Source organism: Camellia sinensis, chromosome 7, assembly GCF_055761805.1.
Source record: "Camellia sinensis isolate YWXY chromosome 7, ASM5576180v1, whole genome shotgun sequence".
NCBI classification, from domain to species: Eukaryota; Viridiplantae; Streptophyta; class Magnoliopsida; order Ericales; family Theaceae; genus Camellia; species Camellia sinensis.
In genome coordinates this window covers 113,653,380-113,676,372 of record NC_138967.1, presented here as the reverse complement: position 1 = coordinate 113,676,372, position 22,993 = coordinate 113,653,380, and the positions used below count along the sequence as shown (strand labels likewise).

General features: G+C 33.4%; 1 long non-coding RNA gene across 1 annotated transcript; it reads left to right on the top strand.

Annotated features, from left to right (window-relative positions):
* Nucleotides 1-18,108: 18,108 nt before the first annotated feature.
* On the top strand, nucleotides 18,109-20,516 carry LOC145794741 (uncharacterized). Its single transcript, XR_014334683.1, has 2 exons — nucleotides 18,109-19,500; nucleotides 20,340-20,516. It is a non-coding gene; the product is annotated as an uncharacterized LOC145794741 (long non-coding RNA).
* The last annotated feature ends 2,477 nt before the right edge of the window (nucleotides 20,517-22,993 follow it).

The following is a 22,993-nucleotide window of genomic DNA, read 5'->3' as shown; positions in this document are numbered from 1 at the left end:
CTATATATTCTGTCTATCATACATATCATATTATATTCATTTCTATACTTAGAATTGCTATATTTAGGTTTGTTTCATTCTATATAAAAGAATCTTTTATATAATGTTATAACATTCAATATAGTACAGATATCTCTCTCTCTCTCTCTCTCTCTCTCTCTCTCTCTCTCTCTCTCTCTCTCTCTCTCTCTCTCTCTCTCTCTCTCTCTCTCTCTCTCTCTCTCTTCTAGATATTGTAACACCATTTATCACATTAATTTGTAAGAAGAAATTGTTTATATATGATTTTCCATTTCATCAAATAATATATATCACTCATGCTTTATTGCACGTCTAGTTCACAATATGGCTATTCAAAAAAAAAAAAAAATTGTATTAGCAAGAAAATAAAAAACTAAATTCACATCGTATTATTTGACCTAGTTCTATGCTAAACTAACCCAGTTTAATTAGAAAAACATGAAAATTGTTTCGTATTATTGCATCTACAAATAGTGTGCCAATAGCCGCGATTTGAACCAAACTAAACTAATTTTTAAGATCACTTTATATATTCTTACAAATAGGACAAATTATCTCATCTTTCAATAACACCACTTGACTATCTACCAATCGATAATATTACATATTTTATTTATTTAGAATTCCCAAAACACAACTGACCTATTTGGAATTAGTGGAATAAATAATTCCGTCTCATCCATATTTATTTAGCAATGAATATGTTTTGTTTTGCATTAATAATTGTAAAATTAAAAAATTTTGCTAATTTTGATAAGCGAAGTATCAATCAAAATTTAATCTAAATAACAAAAATTACTTGTGAGATCTCATATTATCTTCAGATCTCATAGGAGATCAATATAGTTTATTTTTCTATTTACTAGATTATGTCAACTGACAAAATGATGTAAAAGGTAGTCTAATGCAACAAATTGTCTTCAATTAGTTAAGTAGTATAACTTTTTTTTTTTGGCACACACCTTGGCCCTCCTTAACTTCTAATTCCACCTCTGCTCTTGAATAATTCATGCAATACTCTATTATATTGTTCTCTCTTGAGAATACTATTAGAATAACAGTAAATATTGAAGTATAAAATTCTCAATCTTTGTTACAAAGTAGATAGTTTGATAACAAGGCTTAACATAAATCTAGCATTAGGTAACAAATCTATTATTAAATTGAACTCCCTCATTGTATATTGCTCATGATTTACAATGAAGCCGGCCATCACTTTATTTATTTATTTATTTTGGTGTTGCACCCAATGATCAAACTTGGTTAATTAACTTCACTTTTGTGTCTTATTAATCAGCCCTTTTACAACATTTTCTCTATAAATATGATCATTTTAACAAAGCCAGAGCCATAAGAAAGAAAGTCACTTAGTTTAGGCAAAAACAAACACATTAAATAAACATGGCTAAGGCAAACAAGACAACAACCTTCTTGTTTAACTTGCTTCTGGCCATCTCTATTTTTCTCATGATCTCAGTGGCTGAAAGCAGAATTTTTGGATGTAAGTTTTGACATTGCATTGCAGTATGGATTGCATTTTATATTTTTTCAATTTTGCTTTTTAGTTTTAATTAGAGTGATTTTTATTACCTATGTTTCTTCTACTAATATGCTGGTTTGTTATATATGATGGAACAGTTGGGTTTGGACAGCAGGCAGCTCCAAATTGTGACACAGTCTATGGGGTAGAAATTGGTGACACATGCTTCAGTGTTACCCAACAGTTCAACCTGACTACTGAGTTCTTCACTGAGATAAACCCTAATCTTGTCTGTGATAAGGTTTTTGTGGGTCAATGGCTTTGCATTGTTGGATCTGCAAACTAAGAAGTCAGTTGAAGAACCCACATTTCTTAAGGACTGACAAACATGACTGAATAAAGAGAAACGGGGTTGATTCTGGTATAGAGCATTTGTTTATTTTATTTTATTTTATTTCATTTTTATGAATAGCAGTTGTGTTTCATGTAATCAATAGCCAATAATTGTGCTATGAAACTTCAAAATAATACTCCCTCAAAGTCGTTTCATTCTTGTTAGTTATTCTCTCTTGCTTGGATAACTAGCAAATTTAGTTTCTTGCCATCCTAAACACCTCTCCAACGTGGAACTACAAGCATAAAAATGATTTTGGGACGTTTGGTAACAAAAAAAAGGAAAAAAAAAAGGTTTATTGATATTGAATTTAGGTGAAGTTTGGCGTAACCTAAATAATACAAAAAGTCACTATCCTATTTAAGTCATATCATCTTATTTAAATCACATCACCTCTCTAACACATCACATCAAACCCAACCCAAACCCAATTCATATAAGTCAATAAGTCAAAAAGTACACTTTTTTAGAACATCCCAAACCAACCCTTAATATATTTTAAAGGCATGGGATTCTATGCTATGGGCATTCGCTAGCCATGGTATCATCCAATTGCGATAGAAGCTATGCATGCAAATTAACATCAATTAGTCTGTCTAATTCACTATATACGAAGTTACATTTTCTAAATTAGAAAGTACAATTATTCTAGAGTAAATTAGCACAACATGAGAGGAGCATTAATAAAACCCACCCCATTTCTACCATCACTCGCGGACAACCACTATCACCTACCTTCCTAATAAGCCTCCATCATAGCACCACTATCATCCCTCTAAGCCATCAATTTCTCATCGCCCTGTGAACAACCACCACTAGTCTCTTTCCCCATCCCCTCTTACTTCCATCTTACACCTATTATAAACGACTGGCTCACTATAAATGATTTAACAACAGATTGCAACTAGAATCACCAATATTGCCAATGCCGAAGCAACCCCCTACATACCATGGAAATAAATTATTACTTGGTCTATATAGCGACCCCGGTCTTCTCCCATTTGATTATTGTATCCGGACTTAGGTTCCGTAGATTCTGTCATTGTATAACGGTTGTTGTTGTCCCTTATTTCTCATTTGGAATTATAGGATGTGTTGGGCAGGTTTGTTTCAGGTTGGTTGGGTTTAGAAATCAAGTGTTGCTGTCCAGTATTTTGGTTCTTCGCTCGAGCGAGGAGTTTGTCGCTCGAGCGAGATGTTGTTTTTGGTTCTTCGCTCGAGCCGGGGTTTGATAGCTCGAGCGAGAGTTTGTGTCTGGTTTGGACCTGTAGCTTTGCATTCTTGGCTCGAGCGAGCTTTTCTTCGCTCGAGCGAGTTAGTTTGTTCTTCGCTCGAGCAATAGTTCCTTCGCTCGAGCGTGTGTCTGATTACAGACCTGAGGGTTTGAGTTCTTCGCTCGATCGAGCTTTCTTTCGCTCGAGCGAGCTTTTGGCTTGTTGGCTCGAGCAAGGCTTCCTTGGCTCGAGCGTAGTTTCTCTGTGTCTGGTCGCTCGAGCGACCAAGTCTTCGCTCGAGCGAGCCTGTCCAGTTTATATACACAGCAGCGGGATTTGATCAGTCTCTTTCTTATTCTTTTGATTTCAAACCCTAGGTTCGACTTTTCTCTCTCCCTACTCACCTTCTCTTTTAGATTTGATCCACTTAGGGTGTATTTCTATCCTAGATCCTTCATTAAAAAGATAGAGTGGATTGAGGGCTTTCATTTAATCTGAACATTTGGCGATTTGGAGCACATTGGTATTTAGGCACTCATCTCTGTCTTCACCATTTTGAGTTGTTGTCTTCGAGGTAGGGATTTCCTACTCCATTTTATAGGTTTTGTTCTAAGTTTTGGTATTTTGACATGTTGGGATACTTTGGTAAATTTTGGGAAAACCCTAGTTGTATTATTGAATTAATTTGTATAAGTAATTCATGGAATTGGGAAATGAGGGTTAAATTCATGGAATTTATTGATTAAATGGCGTAATTGGGTGATTGGTATCATTTGTCTATTGAATTGTTTACATAGTTATTTTCAGTTTAGAAATAACTGTTTTGGGCTATCGGTGGAGGATAGTCGTGAATGTTGTAGACATTGCATGTGGATTAGGAATAACTGAAACTAATCACATCGGTTAAATCATTAATTTTGACTATGGCATTGATACAGAAAATACATGTATTGATTGAGCATTGCATTTGCATACATTGTTTTGTGTGTGGGAGGAGATAGGGGATGTACTCCACGGTTTAGGAGAAGATAGGGGATGGACCTCTAAACCGGATTTTGTTTGGGAGGAGATAGGGGATGGACTCCATTAGCATCACTTTTATGTGTGCTTATTTATATAGAAGTGTTTTATTGATACAGCACTAAAATGTGTATCAATCTGGAAGTATGAAGTGTTTGATATGAGCTTGAGTCTCATTTGTTGTTGTTAATGGAAGGATGTGAATATGATATATGTGATTCACTGTTGTAAGTTTGGCCAGGTTCTGAGTCATATTGATAAAATTGGAAAGTAAAACGTATCTTTGGCAATAGTGTCATGAGACTGTAAAATGAAGTAATTGATTATTTTGGCTGACCATCTGTTGCATGCTATTGCTTTATTCATTGCTTATATGTGGTTTAGTATATTTCTACTGGGCTGTGGCTCACCCTTTATGGGAATATCATTTTCAGGTTCAGGTGATAAACTACCTCCAAGGACTTAGCTTGGGAGGGTTTGGCTTCAGGATTGAAGAAGACTACCTTTAGTTAATTGTCTTTAATTATTATTACATGTAAACATTCAAGCCTGGGGCTTTTTCTTGTATTGAGTTAGAACTCATATTTTTGTATCCAAGTGTTGGCTTGGAAAGTTGTAAGCCTGTAGGGCATTTTATTCGATGTTACATGTAATGCTTTATTTAGCAATACTCTGATGAATGGATTAATATATTGTCTTCTTTAAATAACGCATGTCAATGATATATAATGGGTTAATTTTGAGGGCGTTACAGTCTACATCTTAAAATTCAATAAATGAAGGAAGGTCTGATAATCAGTTTGGTTTTGTTTTCAATTTTCATAATCTGAAAACAGAAAGTTTATTTTGGTCACTTCTATGTCTTTTCATATCTATCTTGATTCTTTGAGAAATAAGAGCAAAGGAAATCAATTTGTCTTGAAAGTTGGAACCATTTTAGCTTTAGCAAATGGGGCTTTTTTTTTTTTTTAATCTTACTAATGTTAAACTTTGGTCACTTCTAGGTCTTTTCATATCTATCTTGATTCTTTGAGAAATAAGAGCAAAGGAAATCAATTTGTCTTGAAAGTTGGAACCATTTTAGCTTTAGCAAATGGGGCTTTTTTTTTTTTTTTAATCTTACTGATGTTAGTTGCTGAGCTGCTATAATTTTTATCAATCCTCATAGTGATTCTTTATTGATATGTGATTGGTTTCCTAACTGCCTAAGCCAAACTTAGATTTCTATGATCCTTTAAACTATTTTGTTTGATTTTTGTTTTATTTTTTGTTTTCACATAATTCATGATTTATGTGACCAAAAAGTAGTCAACATGACTTTTATATGTTAGCTTTGTCAAGGTCTTCATTATTTTAAAATGGGTTGGTCTCTTGTGTATCCACCTTGCATTAGATGAATATGAACTATTTCATGTTTTGTTAAGACCTTAGATTAGAGTGACCTGAATCAATAATAAACCTGCAAAATAAACTTAGGTTTGACTTCCTATCATATTTCAATGTTCAGACATCAACTGGTAGAATTTGTTGGCAAATTTTTAGTTCAAGCACTATGTAATGTAATTCTGTTAGTTTTATTTTACTTTACATAAAACTACATCAGAACATATAATGTTCCACTATTTCAAGTGCCGGTATCATGTGCTCGGAATTTTTTGTTTGCTACCATGAATGTGGGTATCATGAAGCACAGTTGTTTACAATATGCTATTGACCAATTTGTAATTTTTTTTGTTTTTTTGTTTGTCCTTCCTAGTCCAAAGTATTTGTGTTAAAATGAGGCCTAGTTTCTATGGATGGTTTGTGAATTTTGTGTAAGTTGAATGTTGATGTTAGATGCGGGGAACGCCCGCGGGGAGAGGGGGAGGGAATGATGTCAGGTCTAGTTGCTCTACCTTGTTGTTTGCCTATCTCCCCCATAAATTAGTTTTTGTTTTTGATTTTTTATATGGCCAGTGGCCACCAAGATTTTGTTTTTTAGCTTATTGAAAAAACATAATGAAACAAATGAAAATTAATAGCTAACCCTGTGTTTAAATATCTTTTATGTAGTTAAAATTTCATTAATCTGCAGGTTCACTGCTTCTGGCCTCTGGATAGCATTAGAATAAGAGAGTTTGATAATGTGTGAAATGATATTACAAGACAATCTAAAGGAAGGCACACCTTTGATACTATTCTTGTCATGTTTGGAAGGTATACCTTGAAATGTAGTGCTTTTGTTGCTCTATTTAAGCAATCATGGCTCATGCTCATGCTCTGTTTTTTCCCTTCTTAGATTCAAGGCATTGTATCATTTCATTTCCATGGGTAAATGCACCCAAAATTTGCCACATGGTTGGTGATTTTCTTTTTATTTTATGTTTTCAATTTTTTGGTGATTTACTCTTGGCTCATTGTGAACTCCCCCTCTAAATTGTCAAAACTAGTGCCTGAAATCAACAACTTTACTGTTCAAAATTGTCATAAATCTATTTTGTCATTCTAAGATCTCTTTTGCTAGGTCATAAGTGGACTTGAGGCCGGGACCTAATTCATAGTATTAATCATCTGACCTAATTTTACTTGAATTTTATTTGATATATTTAGCCAAAGGAAAATTAATCATCAAAATTCCATACACTTTGTATTTATTACTATTCGTTGTTCTTCTTCACTGGTAAATTTCTGGAAATTCATACACTTTCACCCAATATATTCTAAAATCTAGTTTTCCAAAATAGAATTAGGTAGGTTGAGTATTGTGCATAATTTATACCTGAATAAAACGATAATGAATGAGCTAGGAATTGACATTGTTTATTTGTGGAATATTTGTGTTGATTCGGTTGTTAACAACAATATAGGAGTATGAGGAGAAAACTGAAAAACCTGAGTAAGCTGCCCTTGAAGAAAGTGAACAACAAGAAGTTAAAGCTGAAGAAAAAGAAACATTGGGAGATAAACAACAGGAGCCTGAGCCTGAGCCTGAGAAGGAGGAAGTTCCATTATTGATATCAACTAACCAAACTGAGGATCTATTGGTAAGTAACTTTAAAATTAATTATCGTGTAATCTCCTTAAAACTGGGAACTGTTGTATTTGGGTTGAATTGGATTTTCTAATAGGATCAAATTTGGATTCACAGTAATGGGAGCTTCCTATTGCTCTATTTACAACTGGGTTTGTTGTTCTAACTAGTATATTCATGATTCTTGCACATTTTGAGTGTAGGGTTTAAAGGAAATAAATCTTAAAGCTGCCGAACTAGAAGAAAGTAATGCATTAGCGCTTGTCATAGTTCCACCTGGTAAGTTGCATATTAGTTTTTATTATTGGGAAAGTTTATAGTGATCTCGGTTTTCAACCCGACTCTTGTTGTATCCCCGGATTCGAGTTTAATGCTTTCATAGTGTTGTTTACCTCTTGCTTCCCTTGTATCTCCTTGAATTTGGTTTTTAAGTTGTTGTGGTTGTGTTTGGATAGGTTGGTCGCTTGTTTTTCAAACCTTATATTGCCTAGATTTTTGGTCCTCCGCTCAAGTGGCCCTTCTTGCACTCGAGCGAGCTTTGCAAACTCTCAGTACTTTTGCAGGTCTGCAAAACTACTAAGAGAGTGTTTTCTATGCTCAAGTGGCGTTTCCTACACTCGAGCGGATGGGCACTCGAGCAGCCATTCTTGAGCTCAAGCGTTGGTCTGTCGTTTGCAAAACTACTGGATGTGTGTATTCTGCGCTCGAGCATCACTTCTTGCGCACGAGTGGAACAACTTATTGTGTCTAACGCTCGAGCGTCAACTCTTGCACTCGAGCGGACTGTGTATATTAGTTCGTAACAGCCTAATTTTATATCACTTTTTCATCTCTCTCTTTCTCTTTCTCTCTCTCTCTCCCCCCTTTCTAAAACTCTCCAAAAACCCTAGATCTTGAGTTTCTCTATCTAAAACTCATATTCTCTCTACTATTTCACTTAGATCCATTGGGTTCTTCACCCTAGTGCCTTTGAGAAAAAGGTAGAGCACGTCGTGGGTTCTTTTTTCATCCGAGCAAAAGTGGGTTTCGGTATCCTTAAAGTCCTCCCTTGCTTTGCTCGTCTTCCATCTTTGAGGTAGGGACTTTCTACTATCTCTTATGAGTTTTAACTTGGTTATTCGTCGATGTGTATGAAATGTGGGGACGTATGGTGATTTTGAACAAATCGAGGATTTGGGGTTAAAAATGAAAGAGCGATTTTGAAATGAACGAATGGGAAAAGGTTATGGGAGTAGATGTGACCCTGTGTGGTGTTAAAATGTTTGATTTTGGTGTTGGGTTGAGATTGAGAAAAAGAAAGTTTTGCCCTAAAATGTCTCGAATAATTATTTTGCATTAATAATGAAATTGGTATCGAAAGTGTGAAATTGAGAGATTGTTTATATGAATGGTATTGTTGGATTTGTTTAATCTTTCACCTATGGAAGTTTGGATAATTTATTTGTTATAAAGATTGTATATCTGTTTAGAAATATCTATTTTAGGCTATCGATGGAGAGCATGAGGATTAGGAGAATTGAAACTAATCCCTTGGCCATTATCATTGAGTATGATTATGATTTATATACATTGTATATGTATGATGTTTGGGAGGAGAAAGGAGATGGACTTCGTTAAACTAAGTTGGCCTATGTGTCCAGGGTGAAAGTCCCGAAAACTGCGCGTATACATGAATGCCGATTCCCGCGGATGAAATTTCCATAAAATGGCAAGTGAATATATTGGTATGATGATTATGTCAGTTGGAAACTTGTGAGGTGTACCTCTGTTTGATTGATTAATTGAAGTGGGAATAACTATTGGACCAAAATACATGAATTGAGATGCAAATTTGGCATAAAATGGTTTTGAAAAAGAGAGTTGTAAAAGATTTAGTCATTGGACAATGAACATGTGCATGTTACTTATATCCTTGTTAATATTGTGTTAGATTGTTTCTACTGGGTTTTGGTTCAACCTACTTGGAAAATCATTTTCAGGTATTAGAGATATGCCTCCGCTAGGACAATAATTTGGAGAGACTCGAAGCAAGAGCTTCTTTTGATTGTATTTATTTTATATAGCCAAGGGCTTAATTGTATTGAGTTAGACTAATTTTGTTGGGACCAAGCAAAGTCTTGGAAAAATGTAAGCCTATAGGACATTTATTTTATTAATCATTAACTAGTATCACATACTATAGATTCAGGGTAGAGCTTATTAATGTACATCACATGTGTTATTCATGTAAATTAATTCTGATTAATGAAAATCTATTATTTTGTTTATGTCATTGGATATCAGTTTATTATAGATGAATTATTTTAATTATTTTGGAGGCGTGACAAAGTTTACAATTATATGAAGATTAAATTAAGACAACTAAATAAAAATGATCTGCTACTCTAAAATTTTAAATTGACACTTTCTTTTGGTTTATACATGTGTGTGTGTGTGCGCGCGCGCGTGTGTATTTTATAGGATAATAAAAAATTGGTCTGATGATTGGAATAATTTCAGGTAATAATCCGATATCAAGCAGTTGGGATTTGAGTGCAATTGGAAAGACTTCAGGATGGGAGCTAGCACTAGTTACCACCCCAAGCAATAGTACTAGCCATGTGAAAGAAAGAAAATTGGTTTGTGCTACCTCTATGCGCTTTATTAAAAAAAAAAAAAACAGTACTGCATGCTATATTCTTTATTTTCTCAACAAAAACAAAGGACAAAAAATATCAAAGAATTTCTAATATTAAAGGTGGTTGAAATATGACTTGCCCCATACCTAAAATATCAGTTTAAATTTTTTACATATGATATTGAGGAATTTTGGTTTATTTCAAAATATATTGCAAATGTCTTGTGGTTAATTTGAAGTGTGCATGTGCCAAATTATAATCACTAGTGTTAATTTAATTTTAGGCAATACTATATTTGATGGATCGCATTTGCATAGTTATGATTCTTAAATTGGGTTAATGCCTAGGTGATGTAGTTGTAGATGTAAATCCTTATTCTCTGTGCTCTATTTATTTAGATTGTGTTTGCATCTAGGATTTGAGGAGGGATTTACTTCTAAAGCAGTGATTTACTTCTATGGCATTCCATACAAGTAGTTACTGCAATTTCTTGAGCAACTTAATGATCAAAATACACTACTACAAAAATAGTTAAAGATCACACTTTGACAAAAAAAAAAGATCTCACTTTTATTGGAAGTGTGATAAAAAAAATTAGATTGATATTTTAATCACACTTAATTTGATTGAGTGTGATAATATTTATTTTTTATGTCACTTTTCAATTAAGTGTGATTATATATATATATTTTTAATCACACCGTCTAATTAAAGTGTGATTATATATACACTACTACTTTTTAATCACACTTTTTAAACAAGTGTGATTATATATATATTTTTTAATCATACATTCTAATTAAAGTGTGATTATTTATATATTTTTTAATCACACCTTCGAATTAAAGTGTGATTATATATACACTACTACTTTTTAATCACACTTTTTAAACAAGTGTGATTATATATATATTTTTTAATCACACATTCTAATTAAAGTGTGATTTATTTATATATTTTTTAATCACACCTTCTAATTAAAGTGTGATTGTATATACACTATTACTTTTTAATCACACTTTTTAAACAAGTGTGATTATATATATATATTTTTAATCACACATTCTAATTAAAGTGTGATTATTTATATATTTTTTAATCACACCTTCTAATTAAAGTGTGATTATATATACACTACTACTTTTTAATCACACTTTTAAATAGGTGTGATTATATATATATATTTTAACCACACATTCTAATTAAAGTGTGATTATTTATATATTTTTTAATCACACCTTCTAATTAAAGTGTGATTATATATACACTACTACTTTTTAATCACACTTTTTAAATAAGTGTGATTATATATATATTTTTTAATCACACATTTTAATTAAAATATGATTATATATATATTACTACTTTTTAATCACACTTTTTAAATAAGTGTAATTATATATATATATATATTTAATCACACTCCCTAAATAGGTGTGATTGTATAAAATATTTCAATTTGATTTTTATATAAAATATACAATTCCCAAATCCGCGCCTCTATTCTACCCATGAATGATAGAGACGACTCACTACTAGAAAATGAGACGTTAGACACGGAACTTTTTCACCCATTTTTTCATCTTCTTATCTCTCTCTCTCTGTCTCTGTCTTTCTTCTCTTTCTCTCTCACTCATCACTCTTCTCTGTCTGTCTGTCTCTCTCTTTCTCTCTGTGTCTCTGTCTCTCTTATTTTTCTCTCTCTCTCACTCATCACTCTTCTCCATCTGTCTGTTTGTCTCTCCCTCTCTCTCTTTCTCTCTGTGTCTCTCGTTCATCTCTCTTCTGTCTATCTCTCTCATCTCTCTGTCTCTCTTCTCTTTATCTCTCTCGCTCATCTTTCTCTGTCTCTCTCTCGTTTATCTATTTTCGCTCTTTTTTTTTCTCTCTTTCTTTGTCTATATCTTTTACCCATTTTTTCATCTTCCTCTCTCTCTTCTCTTTCTCTCTCTCATTCATCACTCTTTTCTTTCTGTCTATCTATCTCTCTGTGTCTTTCACTCATCTATCTCTTTCTCATCTCTTTTCTCTTCCTATCTCTTCGCTCATCTCTCTTTTCTCTATCTCTCTCATCTTTCATCTCTCTCTGTCTTTCTCGCTCATCTCTCTTCTCTATCTCTCTCTCTGTCTCTCTCGTTCATCTCTCTTCTCTCTATGTCTCTCTCGCTCATCTCTCTTCTCTCTATCTCTCTCTCTCTGTCTCTTTCGTTCATCTCTTTTCTCTCTCTGTCTCTTTTTCTGTCTCCCACTTTCTATCTCTTTATCTTTTTGTCCCTCTCTCTCTCTCTTTCTCTCTCTCCCTCTGTGTTCGCGTTGCTCACTCTCTCTCTCCCGTCTTCTCTATTTACTAAGCTCCCTCTTGATTTATCTATCCACTACAAGAAAATGCACTTTTAGCGACCACTTTGTCTCTCTCTCGCTCATCACTCTGCCTTTGTCCCTCTCTCTCTCTCTCCTCTATCTGTCTCTCACTCGTCTCTCTTTCTCTCACCACCCATCTCCTTCACCATCTTCACCACTATTGCAAACGCCATTCCACTACCACTATTATTACCACTGTCACCACTTCACCTCTACGACTACCATTACTACTACCATTGCCACCACTACCATTATTGCCACTACTACTACCATTACCTCTCATTCACCCTTGCCACTTCATCTACTCTACCACTACCACAACTTCACCACTAATCTCCTTCGCTACCACCACCACCACCACCATCACCACCATCATCTCTTATCCACCACCTTCACCATTACTGCCACTACTACTACCGTTTCCTCTCCTTCACCCTTACCACTTCATCTACTCTACCACTACTACAACTTCACCATTAATCTCCTTCGCCGCCGCCACCACCACCACCACCATCTCTTATCCACCACCTTCACCACTACTACTACTCCCTCTCCTCTACCACAAAAAATTAGTTCATGATTTTTAATAACAAAAAAAAAAATAGGTCGCAGAAAAATATTTTTCATTGACCACAGAAAATTATCTTTAATTTTAGTGGAAAATATTTTGTTTATCTCTTTTCGCTCTCTTTCTTTGTCTATCTCTCGCTCATCTCTTGTTTCTCTCTATTTTTCTATATATCTCTCTCTATCTGTTTCTCTCTCTGTCTCTCTGTCTCTCTCTATATCTCTTTGTCTCTTTGTCTCTCTCTCACTTATCACTATTCTCTCTCTCTATCTCTCTTCTCTATCTGTCTCTCACTCATCTCTTTCTCACCACCCATCTTCTCTACCACATTCACCACTACTGCAAATGCCATTCCATTATTACCACTACTACCACTGCAAATGCCACATTAACCACAAAAAATTAACTTTATTTTAATGGAAAATATTATCCCTACTTCTACCAAATAAAAAAAAATAATTTTTTATTTATTAAAATAAATATGAAACAAATAAATTTTCAACCTTACTAAATGAAAAAATAAAAATAAAAATTCATTAACTATAAAAAAAATTATTTTAATAAAAAATTATTTTTTTAGCAATGACATCCTCTATTACAAAAAAAAAAAGTCATTTTATTATTTAAATATTTTTTTATAATGAAAAAAAAAAAAAAATCCAAAAAAATTTTCATTCTCCCTCCTGCCTTTTCCATTGCCGCTCGGTTCTCCCACCCCAAACCCAAAATCCCCAATCTCAAAAATCCCTAATCCCTTCCCCCCCATTCCCGCCCGGGTTTTCCCCCACCCCAAACCCAAAATTCCCAATCTCTTCAACCAGTGCAGTGAAGCAACTTCACACCCAACCTCTCAATCCATCGCGCCTGGTTCTTCAAGCTGAACAAAGTGAGCAGTAGTAGTAGAAAAGCCAAGAACATGAACAACAATCCCAACCTCTCGCACCATTGTCCAACTCCCAAAGGAACACCGTCCAACTCGCAACACCGTCCACGAAATCCAGGTTAGTTGTAGTCTCTGTTCCTCTTTCTCTACCCCTCTCTCTATTCGGGTCTCTTGTTTCTCATTCTCTACCCTTACTCTGTCTTCAAACGCGTTTGGGTCAAGATGAGATTAAATCCATTCCATTCATTGCTTCTAACATTTCTATAACTTCTCTACTTTGAAGGTTCCATGAACAACTTGAATGATTTTAATTTGGGAAAAAAAATATGGAAAATATAATGATTAACATGTTCTATATTCTGAGTATGATATTCATATTATAACCAATATAATCATTGAATTGAATGGATTGTTGTTGATTCTACACACTATAAAGTCTCATGATATTCTGATTGTGTTTACTAGGTGTTTGATAAAATGCTACAATGGCTAGGTTTTTTCTTTATTGTTTTGTTTTTTTGTTTTTTTGTTCCTTTTTTTTTTTTTTCTTTTCTGGTTGGAGAAACAGGTTCAATCTTAGATCTCTCCCATGGAGTTTGTGGCTTGTGGTAGTAAATTACTTCAACCCAAAGGCAGGTATGTTAGTGTTGTGTTAATTAAATCCTTTTAATGAATATGACTTTCCATATAGGTTGTATATATTACTGAATTTATTTTAATTTTCTTAATAATAAATCTTTTTCAACTACTATATAGTTACAAATAATGATTAATTTATTGTTGCCGACAACCTTTAGGACAATGTTTTCAACTCTGGGGAAAATGGTATGTATTAACTGTAGTTTTTTCTACATTTTATTTGTTCATATCCATATTAGTAACTTGGGATTGGTGTTTGGCCTTTTATGGGGTCCTTATGTCAATTAGAATTCTGGATTGTTTTTGTATAATTGATTTAGAGTTCAGAAGCCAAGAAAAATTTATTAGATCTTAATGATTGTCATGTTATCAGTCGAATTCATGTTGATATGTGGTTAGGTTTTGTTACACAGTTCCGTTGGAATTTTATGCACACTGGTGCAGTCGCTGCAAAAACTTGGCTCCAATCTTGGATGAAGTTGTTGTTTCATTTGAAAATGATGCTGATGTTATCATTGCAAAGATTGTAAGATCTATAACCCAAACTAGCTAAAGACTACTTGAAGAGATTTGTTGCTTTGTCAGTATAGACGGTTATTTTCTGCAAATATTGTGCACTTGAATTATGTTTCAATATTACTCTCAAAGTACCTTTCCTTTAATGTTATTTCTGCCTTGCAAATTGAAATCGTTTTCTTCCGTCATTTCTAGGTTGCAAGTTCATGTACTGTTCATCTACGGCTTCTAAAACTGAAGAGTAAAATTCTTTTCCTTCAGGCTTTTACAACAATATATAGTAAAAATTATTTTTAATTAATCTTAGCTTGATATTTTGGCTCATCTATGTTGGTTTATTTCTCATCCATTAATATAGAAGCTTTTTGATTATTGAAATTTTTTTGGGTGTGTAGTATTTGCTCTCTCTCTCTCTCTCTGGTCCTAAAAGTTGTGGACAGAATTGTACAGCATTATTGCTACACATGAATTAGCTCAATCTCAGTTCTTTATGCTCAACCTCAATCCTCTTTCACTTTCCTTCATTTCTTTTGCTCTCCTCTCTCTCTCTCTCTCTCTCTCTCTCACGGCATTCCTTCTACCTCTTCCCCAAGCGCTGCTCCTCCCTAGGGCTCACCATTGTTGTACTTTAGAAGAATCAATTTTTTCTTTCTATAATCTAAAGAATCTTCTGATTAAACTCTGAAACACCTACTTCTTAATTATTTAACACTAAAACACCTACTTCCCATTGATGTAAGATTGAAACATCTACTTTCTCATGGGTTTATGTCATTTTGTCATGGAATTAGGATTTATTTGATTTAACACATATTTTCTCATGGATTTAGGGCATTTTAATTCGATTTAACACTCAAACATCTACTTTCTCATGGATTTAGGGTATTTTCTCATGGAATTAGGGTTTATTTGATTTGACACTGATATTTTCTCATGGATTTAGGGTATTTTAATTTGATTTAACATTCATTCTCATGGATTAAGGGCTTTTTCTCATGGAATGATTCAATACTGAAACAACTGATTTCTTATGGATTAAGGGCTTTTACCCTAAGTTTTCTTTTCTTTTTAAAATTGAGAACTCATCTAGACCCATTTCATATGATAAATTTGAGGTTTAATAGTCACACCATCAACTAGTGAGCAAATAGAAGAAGATTCGAACTAGAAACATACTCACTTACCAACTCGCTTAATTGTACTTTAAGTGGACTGTAATTTAAATGAATTTTTAGGAGTACTTGTATAATTTTGTGGTGTATTTAGAGGCTTGTACATGAATCATTCAAGTAACATATGTGAGAAATGGTCTAGGCTCCAGTTGGTATTGCTCTGTTCTGAGCTTGTGGCCTAGGCTGCAGCCACTGTGGCTTGGGTTGTGGCTTGGTGTTTTGTTGCAATTGAGTTTGCAACCTGGTCTGCTGCTGCAGCTCTGTCTTGAGCTGGGGTTGCTCTGCCTTCATCAGTGGCAACTAAGTATGTGGCTGCAACTTAGGCTGTAGCTCTGGCTGTAGCTTGGCCAGCACTTAGTGCTCTTGCTTAGACTTGTTTTGTAACAAACGAAGCTAGCTTATTCCAAGTTCATAGTGCTCTATAGTGTGAAATTGAACCAAATTAACTCAAACCAAAAAATTTAAGAACGAAATTAACAAAATTAGAAGTTAGAATTTTTTAAAGTTTAACAGAATTATTACTTTGTTTCGTTTGAATTTTTAAAAGTTATAGACTGCTTGTAAATAAATTTGTTGTAGTTTTCTTCTTGTTTCTTACATTTTTGGTTTGGATTCCCCTTTCTTGATCCAGTTTTTATTAATTATGATATCTGAGACTTCTAGTGTGTCCACATAAGAGTGCCTGGCTTCTAGCGTTTACTAGATGGGTTGGTAGTTCTATTTCTCTAGTCAAGTTCTTTTTGCTTGAAGGTTTGCATAACTTAAAATTTTATATCAAAAGAAAACACAATTACAAAACTAACAAGGGCATACCTTAACACATCAAAACAAATAAAAAAAAATAAAACCAAAGTCTAAACCATATCAAACAACAAACTAAAGAAAGCTATAGAACCAGAGGACTACAGGGACTGTGCTTTATGATTGTGGCAAAAAGCAAGGCAACCCCCACTCCATAAAAACTTGCCAATTTTGCAAAGTGCTACATGGAGGACTTGGGGTAATGAGAGATAATTAATGAAGATCCAATTCTGCAGTGTAGGTGAACACTGATAAACTTTAATATTACATCAGGTATCCAGGTACACGGCCAATGGCAGCGAATAGTCTACTTTGTTTATGAACTTTAATCGGTACTCTCTCTCTCCTCTCTCTCTCTCTCTCTCTTGCTCGCTTGCTCTATTTCTTTCGAATTTTACTGCTTGTAGAGGCAATGTAATTTGGTAATTTGGATTCAGTTGAGCATTGGAGTATAACACTGAAGTTTCTCTAAAACTTTTGGATTAATTTGTAATTCATCAACTTTTGGATTAATCTGTATATAATTAATTACATTTATAATCTGGTCGCACATCTCTCTTTGATTTAATCTGGAAGCACACTTCTACTTGAGGGGGGCTGAATTAAATTGGTTTACTTGTGCTTCACATGTAGAAGACAACACATTTTTGTTCTTTACTGTTACATGCCTATATTCTCGATTGTGCATGTCTGAATTGTCAGATGCTCTTTTCACTTTTTTGCCACCATTATAATTGTAATTTTGTATTGATTCAGCATTTCCTGTTGTAACTGGAATTATTAAACTAGTTCTGATAGCAGCTCTGTAATGTGATGAACACTTAATGATTAAATTCATGGATATTGCCTTGATTTTCTCTCATTCCAGGTAAAGAAAAAAATTTTAACACCTAAGAGTAAAGTCCCTGCCCAGAAGCTTATAAGCAACTCAGATTTTGTTGATGACAATGAGGCAATTCCCTTGTAACTTCATTTTCTTTTGCTATTGATGCAGGTCAGATGTAGACGAAGGGGGTGAGACTATCAGCATCAATTACTCAATTGCTGTACTCAATCCTTTTCAGGTAGGTCTCCAATTGATACCCTTTTAGCATTTTCCCTGTCAAGATAATATTGTGTTGTCTTGTAGGTCTCCAATTGGTACACCCTTTTAGCATATCTTTCTTCAACAGTTGTTTCATAGAAGGTCTTATTAGGTAATGGAAACACAAACTTAATGCATTTACATAACAGACGGACCAGTTTTTCAGAAGTTTCATTCCATCGTTTTTCCTTTAAAATGTTTCCTTAAATTTCACTTGATTCCCTGTTGAATACACTTCATTTTCTATCATTTGTGAAAAATTCATGATTTGTGCATACAACAATGTAGAGTTCTACATTCTGGCTTAATCTGATAAAGGACATTGAGATGAGTTCTATGCATGAAATATGTCCAGAAAACTGGTGGAATAACCATTTGAGTTCTATGCATACAATGAACCATTTCTCATTTTATGTGTGAAGCTATTATTTTAGGGTGCTAAATGTTGGTCAACTTATGGTTACTTTCTAGTTCATTTCTGTGTAATTTGTTATGCAGGTTCATTAACTTAAAGGAGCACATAACGGGTTCCTTCACATATCATTTATTGTCCATTTGTATATTTTCTATGCTGTTAATTTATGCCTAATCTTTGGGATATTATCATATTTTTACTTGCTGATTTTATGATCTTTGATCTCATAAATGTTTGGCCTATAAAGCGTAATTTTCTTGATGATAAAGGTTAGGACAAAATATTTGATAGCTATTTTTAGAAAACCTCGGCAATTGATTATAGAGTGAGATTAGCATTTTACCTCTTAGGAGTGCATTAAACCTTCTTTATCTTATTATGGATGTTGTCTGGACATAATTTCTGTATCCTTTCCACATGATTAATTTGTTCTTGATGTAACTTGGCTGTTGATACTCATATGATTGGCAAAATGCACTATTAATTAGTTATAATTGTTTTTTCTCCTAGGCAAAAGCAGTATTAATTTTAATCATTGATGTGATCAACAAGTGGGAAATAAGTTTCCAATATTCTAGTTGGTTGAATCACTTCAGATATATCAAGTATACATAATTACATTTTCTGGTCCAAGTCTTTGGCTGTTATTTTTTTTTATTTATTTATTTTTTCTTTCATCCCAACTTGAATATAGTTCTAAAGTAGAAGAGTTCTATTGCAAGGGCCACTTTCTGGTTGTTGTTCTATTGCAAGAGCTCTCTCTCCCTCACATAGACACAACTATGCACAAGCACATTTTGTTGGCAACTGCCTCTGTTTTTTTTTTTTTTTTTGAAGATGGGAATCTGCTCTAAGTTTGAGCTGCAAAAACAGTGTCACCACACAGCATTTTGTTTAGATACTTCCCTGACCAATTTCCTTTTTTCATAATCTGTGTGAAGATTTATAATATCATATCTCCTACGTTACTACTAATTAGATTCCATGACATTTGCAATTGCAACAAGATGGCCATCAATGTTGTGTTTGTTATTAATCTCTTGTGGTTTTGACCTTTTGGTAATTTATCAATCATAGCTTTAAGCAGTCTGTCATTGCATCAGGTTATTGATGTGGGTGGTAAGGACTTCAGGTTGGGAGACCTCTGTGATATATATGAAGAACGTCAAAGTGGTGAATGTGCAGCGTGTTGAATCAGGGTGTGCCTGGCGCAAGCTGAATGTGCAGCGTGTCTTGGATGAATCGACTAAAAACCATGTTAAAATGCGGTCAAAGGAAGCTGAAAAGAAGCTAAGACCACGAAAGTATGTTGTGGATTTGATTTACAGAATCTCTTCTTCATAATTAACTGGTGGATTAAACATGCTTATCTCTCTCTCTCTCTCTCTCTCAAACACTAATTTTATGCTTTTGCATCTATATCCATTAATAATTTTTTGATATGTATGTGCTGCATAAAGGCTTTATGTTTTGCTATCCACATGCCTGAGTAAGATGTAGTTTAATGGGCATATGCAGGAATTTTACCTGTTGAGATTTTGCCTTCTGGTTAATGTTTCATTCTTGCTCTTTCCAGAGAATTTTATACACTTTATCCTTTTTTTCTGTTACCAAGATTTTATTTAACTCAAAAGCTCTAATTAATGTTATTGGCACATTTGTGGTTTCTTTTCCTTTGAAACTTTGTTTAAAGTTATATATGACCAGAACCTGTATAAGTGTACAATGTAAATTTTCAGAGTAGAGTTCTGTTGAATACTTGGTTATTTTTATAAAGGTCATCCATATTTTGCATCCTTGGTGTTAATGTAAAGGTGGTTTCTCTCTTTACAATGTAATCCATGACAAACTAATTCACGAGATCACTCAAGTCATCATGCAGAGGATTTATTACCTTGAAACAATGCAGACTAAGTTAGAATGAATTATTATTTTTAGAACATTGCTTATGAAATACACATGTTTAAATGGTTTGTGTGTTTGCAGCTGCCATCTGTGTTTCTAAGTTACATTTTTATGCTTCCAAAATGATTAAGATCAAGTAGAAATGATTAATGTTCTTATTTTGGTTTGCTGAATTAACTTTTTAGTTTATTCATATGCATCAGCGGTTTCTGAATTAATTTGTGTTTTCATTTTTCAGGTCAGAAATTTTTTGGAGAGATGCAAAATATGGTCCAAGAATTAAAGAACTTAGTTTTTAAGTTTTTTCATTTTTTAATATATGTAAGGACAGATAATTTTTTTTATTTAATTCCTTTGTATATAGTTTTGAATATTTAATTTTCATTTATGAAATATATGACGTTATTCTATTCAATATGTGGTTATGATTCAAAATATAGTATATAGTGTGTATTACATTATTCAAATGTGCATACAAAAATAATATTGATAATTTTTCAAATATGTAGCACCTTTTTTTTTATCACAGATTTTATTAGTTATTAATCACACTTAAAAGATGTGATCTAAATGTTATTAATCACACTTAAATGATGTGATGTAAATATTTTTAATCACACTTAAAAGGTGTGATCTAAATGTTATTAATCACACTTAAAAAGTGTGATTAAAAATGATCATTTTTAATCACACTTCCAAAGATCACACTTAAAAGGTGTGATTAAAATATTTTTAATCACACTTAAAAGGTGTGATCTAAAGTTTTTAATCACACTTAAAAGGTGTGAACTAAAGTTTTTAATCACACTTAAAAGGTGTGATCTAAATATTTTTAACCACACTTAAAAGGTGTGATCTAAATATTTTTAATCACACTTAAAAGGTGTGATCTAAATGTTTTTAACCACACTTAAAAGGTGTGATCTAAATATTATTAATCACACTTAAAATGTGTAATGAAAGCATTTTTTAATGACACTTAAAAAGTGTGATTAAAAATGATCATTTTTAATCACACTCCTAAAGACCACACTTTAATAAAACTTAAAAGGTGTGATTAAAAAACATACATCACACTAAAAAAGTGTGATCTTTATCTATATTTGTAGTAGTGATATCACATTCACTTATAACACAACTTTGTAGTATAGTTTACTAGTTGTTCTTTACTTCACTATGACAAAGTCTCATGGAGAAGGCAAATGAAGAAACCTCCCAAAGAGAGCTTGAACCTTTTCTTCTTCTTCTTCTTCTTTTTCCCTCTTTATGTTTTCTTCTACTCATTCAGCATTTATTGTTTCACTTAGATCTATGCTTTTGCTCTTTATTTATTTTTTAGTTTTTAGTTTTGATTTGATAAATGCAGGTTTGAAGCAATGTGATAAGAGTTGCAAGCTTAGATGGTTGAATTATCTTAGACTAGACATCAAAAGAAGTAACATATCCCCACTACAAATAATAATAATTTAATAACATTTTTTAATAGCATTTTTCTTAAAATGTTATCAAATATCATGCATTTAACATCAGATGATATGAGTGTTTTTTTTCCCAATGAATTCATATTTTATTGGCAATAGGGTTAGTTGCTCTAGCTATTGCCGCAGGTTTAGGTGCCTTAGCACACACATTAGGCACCCTTGTCCCTGTGATGGGAGCAAGTGGGTTTGCTGCAGTTGCAATTGCTATAGGAATTGTTGCCGGTAGTTTTAGATAATCTCTTAATAGTTTTGGATATATTTAGAAACTTAGATATGCATAATTTTGGATGGTTTAAACTTTTTGAACAGTTTAGAACTTAAGGATATAGTTTTCGAATGTTTAGAATGTATGGATAATTGTTGAATGTTTATAATTTATGGATATAGTTTATTTTTTATGTTTCAAACAATATTTTGGTGGTTGATTGATATTTTGTGATACTTGTTTGTAATGTTTGAGTGATTGTACAGAATTGGTCAAATAGAACCTGTTGAATTTAAAAAAATAAAAAATAAAAAAAACACTGTATATTCTACACAGGCATAATGAGTTGTTGTATTACATATTTTACGACCAACAAGGAGTGTTATGATTCGTCCCAAGAATTAACGACATGCAAAAGTAGTTGTAGAAAAATCAAACACAACACACAAGATCCGTTATTAAAGGGTTTTTAATGGCATGCAAAAATAGTTGTAGAAAAATCAAACACGACTCATAAGATCTGCTATTAAAAGGCTTTTACGGCGTAACACGGCATGCCGTTGAAAGTGAATAACTTTTCATGATTGGCCATAATATGACGTTATCTTATGCGTCGTAGAATCGTATCCACTACGTGCATTTGGCTCCATAAAACTCCTTTTTTTGTTGTGCCTGTTCATTTATACGTATTCTTCATATTCAAGTCTCTTCGTCTTCTTCTCCAAGTTTTAATTATTTTTTCTTTATCTTTTTCCTCACTTCAAAATTTCAATCCACCCCACCAAGGCTCACCATTATCTTCAACATCATTATTTCTTCTCTCCTCTTTTTGTCTCTACAAACCCATAAACCTTCTCTCTCTCCTCAATCTCTTTCTCCACTTTCTCTCTCTATAAACCCACAAACATTCTCTCTCTTCAATCTACGATTGGAATGGATTCTCTTTACCAGGAATTTTAACAAAAATTGATAAAAATATAAATGAATCAAAACTAAAATTCACAAGATGGATAGGTAAGAAAACGTTACGTAGAAGAAGATGGGCTGAAGAGAAGGTTTCCCCTGAGAGGCTTGAATGAGAATCTACTAAGAAACTTGGCAACACAACCCCCTTCAATACCCACGTTAGTCACCAAAATCATCAGAACCAATCTAGGGTAATCGTTAACGAACATGATGGCAACGAACATACCCACATTAGCCACC